Source organism: Pagrus major, chromosome 14, assembly GCF_040436345.1.
Source record: "Pagrus major chromosome 14, Pma_NU_1.0".
Taxonomy (NCBI): domain Eukaryota; kingdom Metazoa; phylum Chordata; class Actinopteri; order Spariformes; family Sparidae; genus Pagrus; species Pagrus major.
Window position 1 is genome coordinate 19089567 of NC_133228.1, and position 6000 is coordinate 19095566.

Consider the following 6000-nt stretch of genomic DNA (forward strand, 5'->3'; position numbering starts at 1 on the left):
CAATTACAGCATTTGGAGAATGCATTCTGCAGCGAACTAAAAATGTGAGCTATGCATGTGCATGTATGTCCATAAAAACGAGGAGAGGCTACTCCACATCTACAGGGCAAAATAACAGTAAGAGCCTCTCAGGTCCCATTACAGCAGTGTTCAAGGATCAATTTCACGCCTGGACCGCAGTGCCGTTACATCACCAAAATTGATGCCACATCCCCCTCTTTACTGGCCCATCCTGCCTTGTGCCAATGCATAAATGCTATTGTAACACAGGAAGAGGGTTAGGGAGGCAGAGCAGGGCTGCAGCCTCAGCAGCCCCAGCCCTAAAGCCACCTGTCGGGGAGGCAGCTTGCTAGTTTACAGAGGGATCTGTTACGGCCCAGCTAGCAGCACAAAAACAGGTCACCTGAGCCCCAGCTTCTCCTCCCAGCTGAGATACCATGTGACTGTGTTGGGCCCCAGAGCCGGGCAGCTTTGTGTCTGGGTCTCTCAGGGTCTGGGTACCACACAAGTGAGATCACTGGAGACCTGGGCACAGCCACACAGCTTAGCCCCACATGGTGAGATGTGTATCTACAGAGACACACTACCAACACAGAGGTGCTACTGTTTCAGAGATGAGAGTTTATTGTCTGGAGACGAGGAAGAGAACAATAACAAGGAGAGCTCTTATAGGAAGTATAGGAAGAGAAAGCTGATGAGGCTGTGGCCTTCATCTGCCCTATTAATGTGTCAATACACCAATAGGCATCCCTCTTCGCTGAGCACACTGAAAAAGGAAATACTTTTGTGCTCAGCTTGTGGCTATTTGATCATATGTGTGTCTGAGAGTCCGTCTTGGGGTTAGGGTGAGAGGAAAGGTGTGTCATCTGAGACTGCTATGACTCCTTGCCGCCTGCCAGAGTGCTCTGTCCCTACGGCAGAGGGGGAGTGGCAGCTCTCTTCCCGTCACCATCTCTGTCAACACGGCAAGCAAACACACACTTGGCTGCACAAGGCAACCAGGCACACATACAGCCAGTCAGGTATTTAACACTGTCAGCTCCAATATCTTGTAGGGGAAAAAAAGGCGCAAGTATCAGGACAAAGGCTTCTGCTCCTTTACAAGGTAGAACAAGATGGCTGGGGATTTTGTGTATTATGGAGCAGAGACTGATTAAGCACTGTAGGGCCCTCTTACTCATCTAGTTGTAATAAAGCTTCTCAGAAGAAAAGACCCTTTGCCTTTTGCACTTACTATAATGTGGACAATATCCATAGGCGGCTGAACTTCATTAAGACGACATGGACACTCACGGGCACGAACTAAGCCGACCGTTCAAGTGCTTAGTGATGTTTATTACAAGAATAATGATACAGTGACTTGAAACTGACCCTGTTTTGCCTGCTTGTTTCACTTGCAGGGATTTAAAGGCCTGAAACTTCAATTACTCCTGCTACTGACAACATCCTCACACATCAACATTGCTGTTTACAAACTCTAAATTAATCACATGTATGATGTTGGTAGTCTGAACAAGAATACAAGTGTATCAGAGGTTGGACGTGCTTCTATGAGTTGTAAATTGTACTTTTCCTAACTCAAATGACATGAAAATTATCAGGAGGGAAACAAGAGAGAGCAAGAGAGGGAAAAAAACACTAGTTGGCAATATTCATGAACTGAACAAAGTGCCAAAGTTTGTCCCACAGGGTGCCAGAGAGGAGAGGACAGCTGTGCCACACCATCGTTGGACTTTGTGTTTCCACAGGCTTTGAAAAGACTAGCTCTGATTTAGTTCCTCAATTCTTTCATTTATAATAATTTAATATTTGATGGTAATATAGTTAAAATGCAATGTAATGGTAGCAATGATAAACTGCCCCAATAGACTCAGTAAAAAGGTCGCCTACAGGGAGCACTTTGGTGGCTGACAGTATTTATAGAAAGGTTCAATTTTAAATGTATCCTTTAATATAGGCTTGTGCTGAGGCAATCTGCAACCAAGTACCCGATGTGATGGAGAAAATGTTTGTGCAGTGGAACTGTAGGCTCAAACATTACCTGTAAAATACAAATAGTATTAAATAAAATCACACAGACTGGGACATCCCTAACGTTTTACGATGTCTAATATAACTGGGTTGCCATGAATATAAAGTGTAAAAGCTGGGTTATCTTTTATGTAGTTAAGCAGATTAAATATTTAAAAGATGTCTCACTACAAGCAGCAAATTATCCTTCTTTAGCAACATTGAAATTCAAAATACATAACTCTGTCAAATTCTAATGAGTTTCAATAAATTATTGAGCGTATTTCTATCACACCAAAGGAGACAAACGGAGAGCAGTGACGAGGAAATGCAACCCATGGGTGTGGGGGACAAACTACATAATATTAACCTTGTAAATATGACTTCACTGGAGGTGATGTAGCAAAGGAGCGGATCTGCACTGGGTTTTATGTACCTTTAATGCTGTCAAGAATAGCATTATCATTGTACCCTTTTGTAGCTGCAAGCACTTGTGTCTAATGCTCTATCACAATAAACCTCAAGTCCCAAGATCCCAACATTACAACACGAAACACAAGCAATAGCATAAGCCGTGACGCACGTCACAGGGATACACTGCTGCTCGTTTTGGGAATAGGCACCACAGCATCAGTGATTGTCACTATGACAAGCCATAAAAAGCGCAGTATTATCGAGCCGTGATCTACATTACTTAACGTTACGCCTAAGCTTAATGCTCAAGTGAAAATTAAATAAAAAAAAAATAAAAAAAAATCATGTGTTGTGTAGTTGCTTCCCAGTGAGTATGTCGGCGCTGCAGTCAGTCCTGCCGATAGGGGTGTGGAGGGTACAACGTTGCTATTATGTTACCACAACACCCTGGTGCTGTCGCCATTTTCATAGCGCTTTTCTCAGGACGGCGAGACAACCGTGTGGCCAGGGGAGCCTCGCCATGGGAGGAAAAATCCCCACGAATGCATTCAATCGCCTCTTTCATACACTCTACCTTAAGTATCACTCTGTCGGTACAGTCTCTGTGTTGTTACTGTCAGGGTTTTTTGTGAAATTCGTCGAAAGCAGCGCCAGTAAGCTAATCGGGCTAGCAATTATGGCCAGCAATGGCCCTCTGGAAATGTAGCAGAGCTGAGTGTAATGGCATTCGGAGTGAGGAAACAACCCGAAGCACGAACCGCCTTAAATTTGACTTTTTTTTTTTTTAAACCGTGAGGCAAGAAGCAACTTTTAAAAAAAACCTGGGCCGGAAAATAAAGGCCAAAAAAATAGCCGAGGAATGTATCGTACAAAGCTAGCAGTAACCAGCTAACTGTGTAATGCGTAGTGGATTTAAGTTAGCAAAGCAAGCTAGTGCCGACGCGAAAGAAGTGGATTAATACTTGGCTCGTCACAGACGGGAAAGAGCGAGAATATCAGCGTCGAGAGATATAGCTGCTTGTGGGGGGCAAAGCCGATCGCTCACGCATACGGTAATTTGTTTGAGGGGTCGGGTAAAACAACCAATTGCGACAGTACAGTTTCAGCATGGCGAGGGTTGCCAATCGAGATGGAGTTACAAATTGTATGACTGGGGCGAGATGCCCAAATGGAACAATCCCCTCCCCCACGCTTGCTGCAATTGAACCCAATACACTCTCAATCTAAATTGAGTGATCGCGAAATGTACTTTTTAAAAGTCCGATTTTTTAAAAAACAAAATAGCACCCACTAGCTCCTCGTTTGACATTGGATCTATCCTCCGATTTCATCTTTCTATAAAGGCTCAATAGCCTATGAGATTACTGCGCAATGTAGCCAGGCACTTAGGGGCTATTTTAACAGCTGGTCTTGCTTTGAGTTGACTGGGACATAACTAGACTAGACATCTTTATATTCCTGTTTACATGCATGTAAAAAAAAAAAGCTCATTGTTCTTTGGCTTTGAACGGCGGCATTGTATGAAATTTCGCTGAACGGAAATAATGTCCCGTGCTCTGTGTGAGCAAGATGGGAGCCACCACGACGAATTCAAGTTTGTAACTAATGCTAAATGTACTGTTTTCATGCTGGCTGACAGTGTTGCAAACACTGTATTCAAAGTAATAGGAAGATGCCCCAAAAGATCTGGCGCGTTTGCTTGACAGCTTGCAGTTGCGAGGACCTTAGCTAATGTATAGTAAATTAACTGGTTGGAAATAAAGCGGGGTAGCGTGTATTTAGGAGGTCAAATTATTTACACTAAAACGGATGAAACCCTGCGCAATATGGCCCGCAGTGTCACTGTGTCAAACTAAACATCAACTGAGTCCCCCCTCTGGGTCTAGTTATATTCAAGTCTAAGTGCAAATATGAGTAATGCCATATTTTTAAGGACAAGTTCACTGCTGGCAATGCTAACTGTTGTTGACCTAGTCTATATGCCTGAGCGAAGACGTTACACGTTAATCTAATTGCAGCGTTTTCGTCTTACGTTACCTTTTTAAAGTTAATGTGTATTTAGTATCGAGACTTCTTTGGCTGTGTGGCATAATTATATTAATTACCGCGACCTGTGAATCATATTTTAGCCGATAACTTTGTATGACGTCTCGTTTATCCCACACGATCAACGAAAAGTCAGAGCCCTGTTCGGTCTGAGTCAAGCTAATTTGAGCTAGTAGCATGCGCTAGCTAGTGAGTGGTCTCTTGGCGTTACCGATTGCCAACTTGACACTTAGATGGGAAACTTACGTCATCTAGTTAGCGGTTTTCAAATTATGATTAATGTGAATATGGACGACAATGGACTTCACACCTACAGACCCTGAACTAACGGTGTTGATCAGCTAGCTAGCAAGCTAACCACAGCTGATACTACAACTACGTTAGCCAGCATCAGCATGATGTGCCTAGCCAGCTAACTAAAGCCAACAATAGCCTTCCAGGTCGGATTTGTGCTCACCCTATAACTACCACTTAATGCAGTTTACTTACCGTTTTATGTCCACTCTGGAGGACCTGAATAGCGAATAAGGGGACCTGGGTAAGACCCCCGTCGCTTTCCACACAGCTTCCACAACCAAAACAATACTTCTGTCCACACACTGCGGATCCCTAGCAAAGCTTTAAAATGTTTGTATTTAAGCGTGTCCTCTAAAGAGTCCCTTCCTGTAGAAAATCCCTTGACTCTTGTCCTACGCGGTGGCGCAAAATTGACTAGAAATTAATTCGAAACCGTAAAAACTGAGCCCTAGTCAACGGCGACTTTTAGAAATTAGATCCCCTCAAACCAGTCTCTTTCCCCTTTGCAAAAATGGCGGCCCTGCCAGGACTGCCGAGACTCCGCCTCCCCCCCCACGAGCCCCCCCCCCTCCCTCCCCATCACTAAACCCGAGCCCCGCCTCCACACACTGCGGGGCTGCCCTCCCGCTTTCACAGGGGCGACGTGACCGTGCTTCATGCGCGCTCCCGGCTCTGACTCTTAAAGTCTCTGCTATTTCTGTCGGCAACGCTCTGGATTTAACTTGTGCTGCACTCTTAGATTTACGCCTTTCAGATCGACATTTAGTGCAAAGAAATAACCTCAGGCTGTTTTATAAGTGATAATAAGTTTTGATACCTGTTTTTTTTTTTTCTTTTTCTTAAAATAGCTTATCAAACAAATCTTGCAACATGCACTGCAGCACACAGCCAACAAACAACATGGTGTGCTGGTTGCAGTATTGTTCGTGCTATCTTCTCCTCAATCATCGTGAAATTGAAGTCAGCTGTGGGAATGTTTTTATCAGGAGGTTTTGTTTAAACTAATTGTTTCCTTTCCTGCTTCCTCTGTGGTGAAAGGGGAACATGGCACAGCCTGGTGTCTTGCCTCAACATGAACCCACATTGCCAGTTCAAATGACATTTAATCTCCTCGGTGTTATTTATGTGTTTTCTAGATGATAACCGGACACCCAAACAAAACTTGAGGAGGCCAGTTCCAGATGTCAAATTAAACAATGCCATAAAAAAAAATCCACGGGACACTCACCAAGG

The 6000-nt window shown here is 44.0% G+C and overlaps 1 protein-coding gene across 6 annotated transcripts in view; it reads right to left on the reverse strand.

Moving 5' to 3' along the window:
* kmt2e (lysine (K)-specific methyltransferase 2E) overlaps positions 1-5243 on the reverse strand; it is a 29449-nt gene extending 24206 nt beyond the window's left edge. For all 6 annotated transcript variants that reach the window (XM_073480321.1, XM_073480319.1, XM_073480323.1 and 3 more), the window contains exon 1: positions 4960-5243. The gene's annotated coding sequence lies outside the window, so the exon portion shown is untranslated. The remainder of the gene's footprint in view (positions 1-4959) is intronic.
* Positions 5244-6000: the final 757 nt, after the last annotated feature.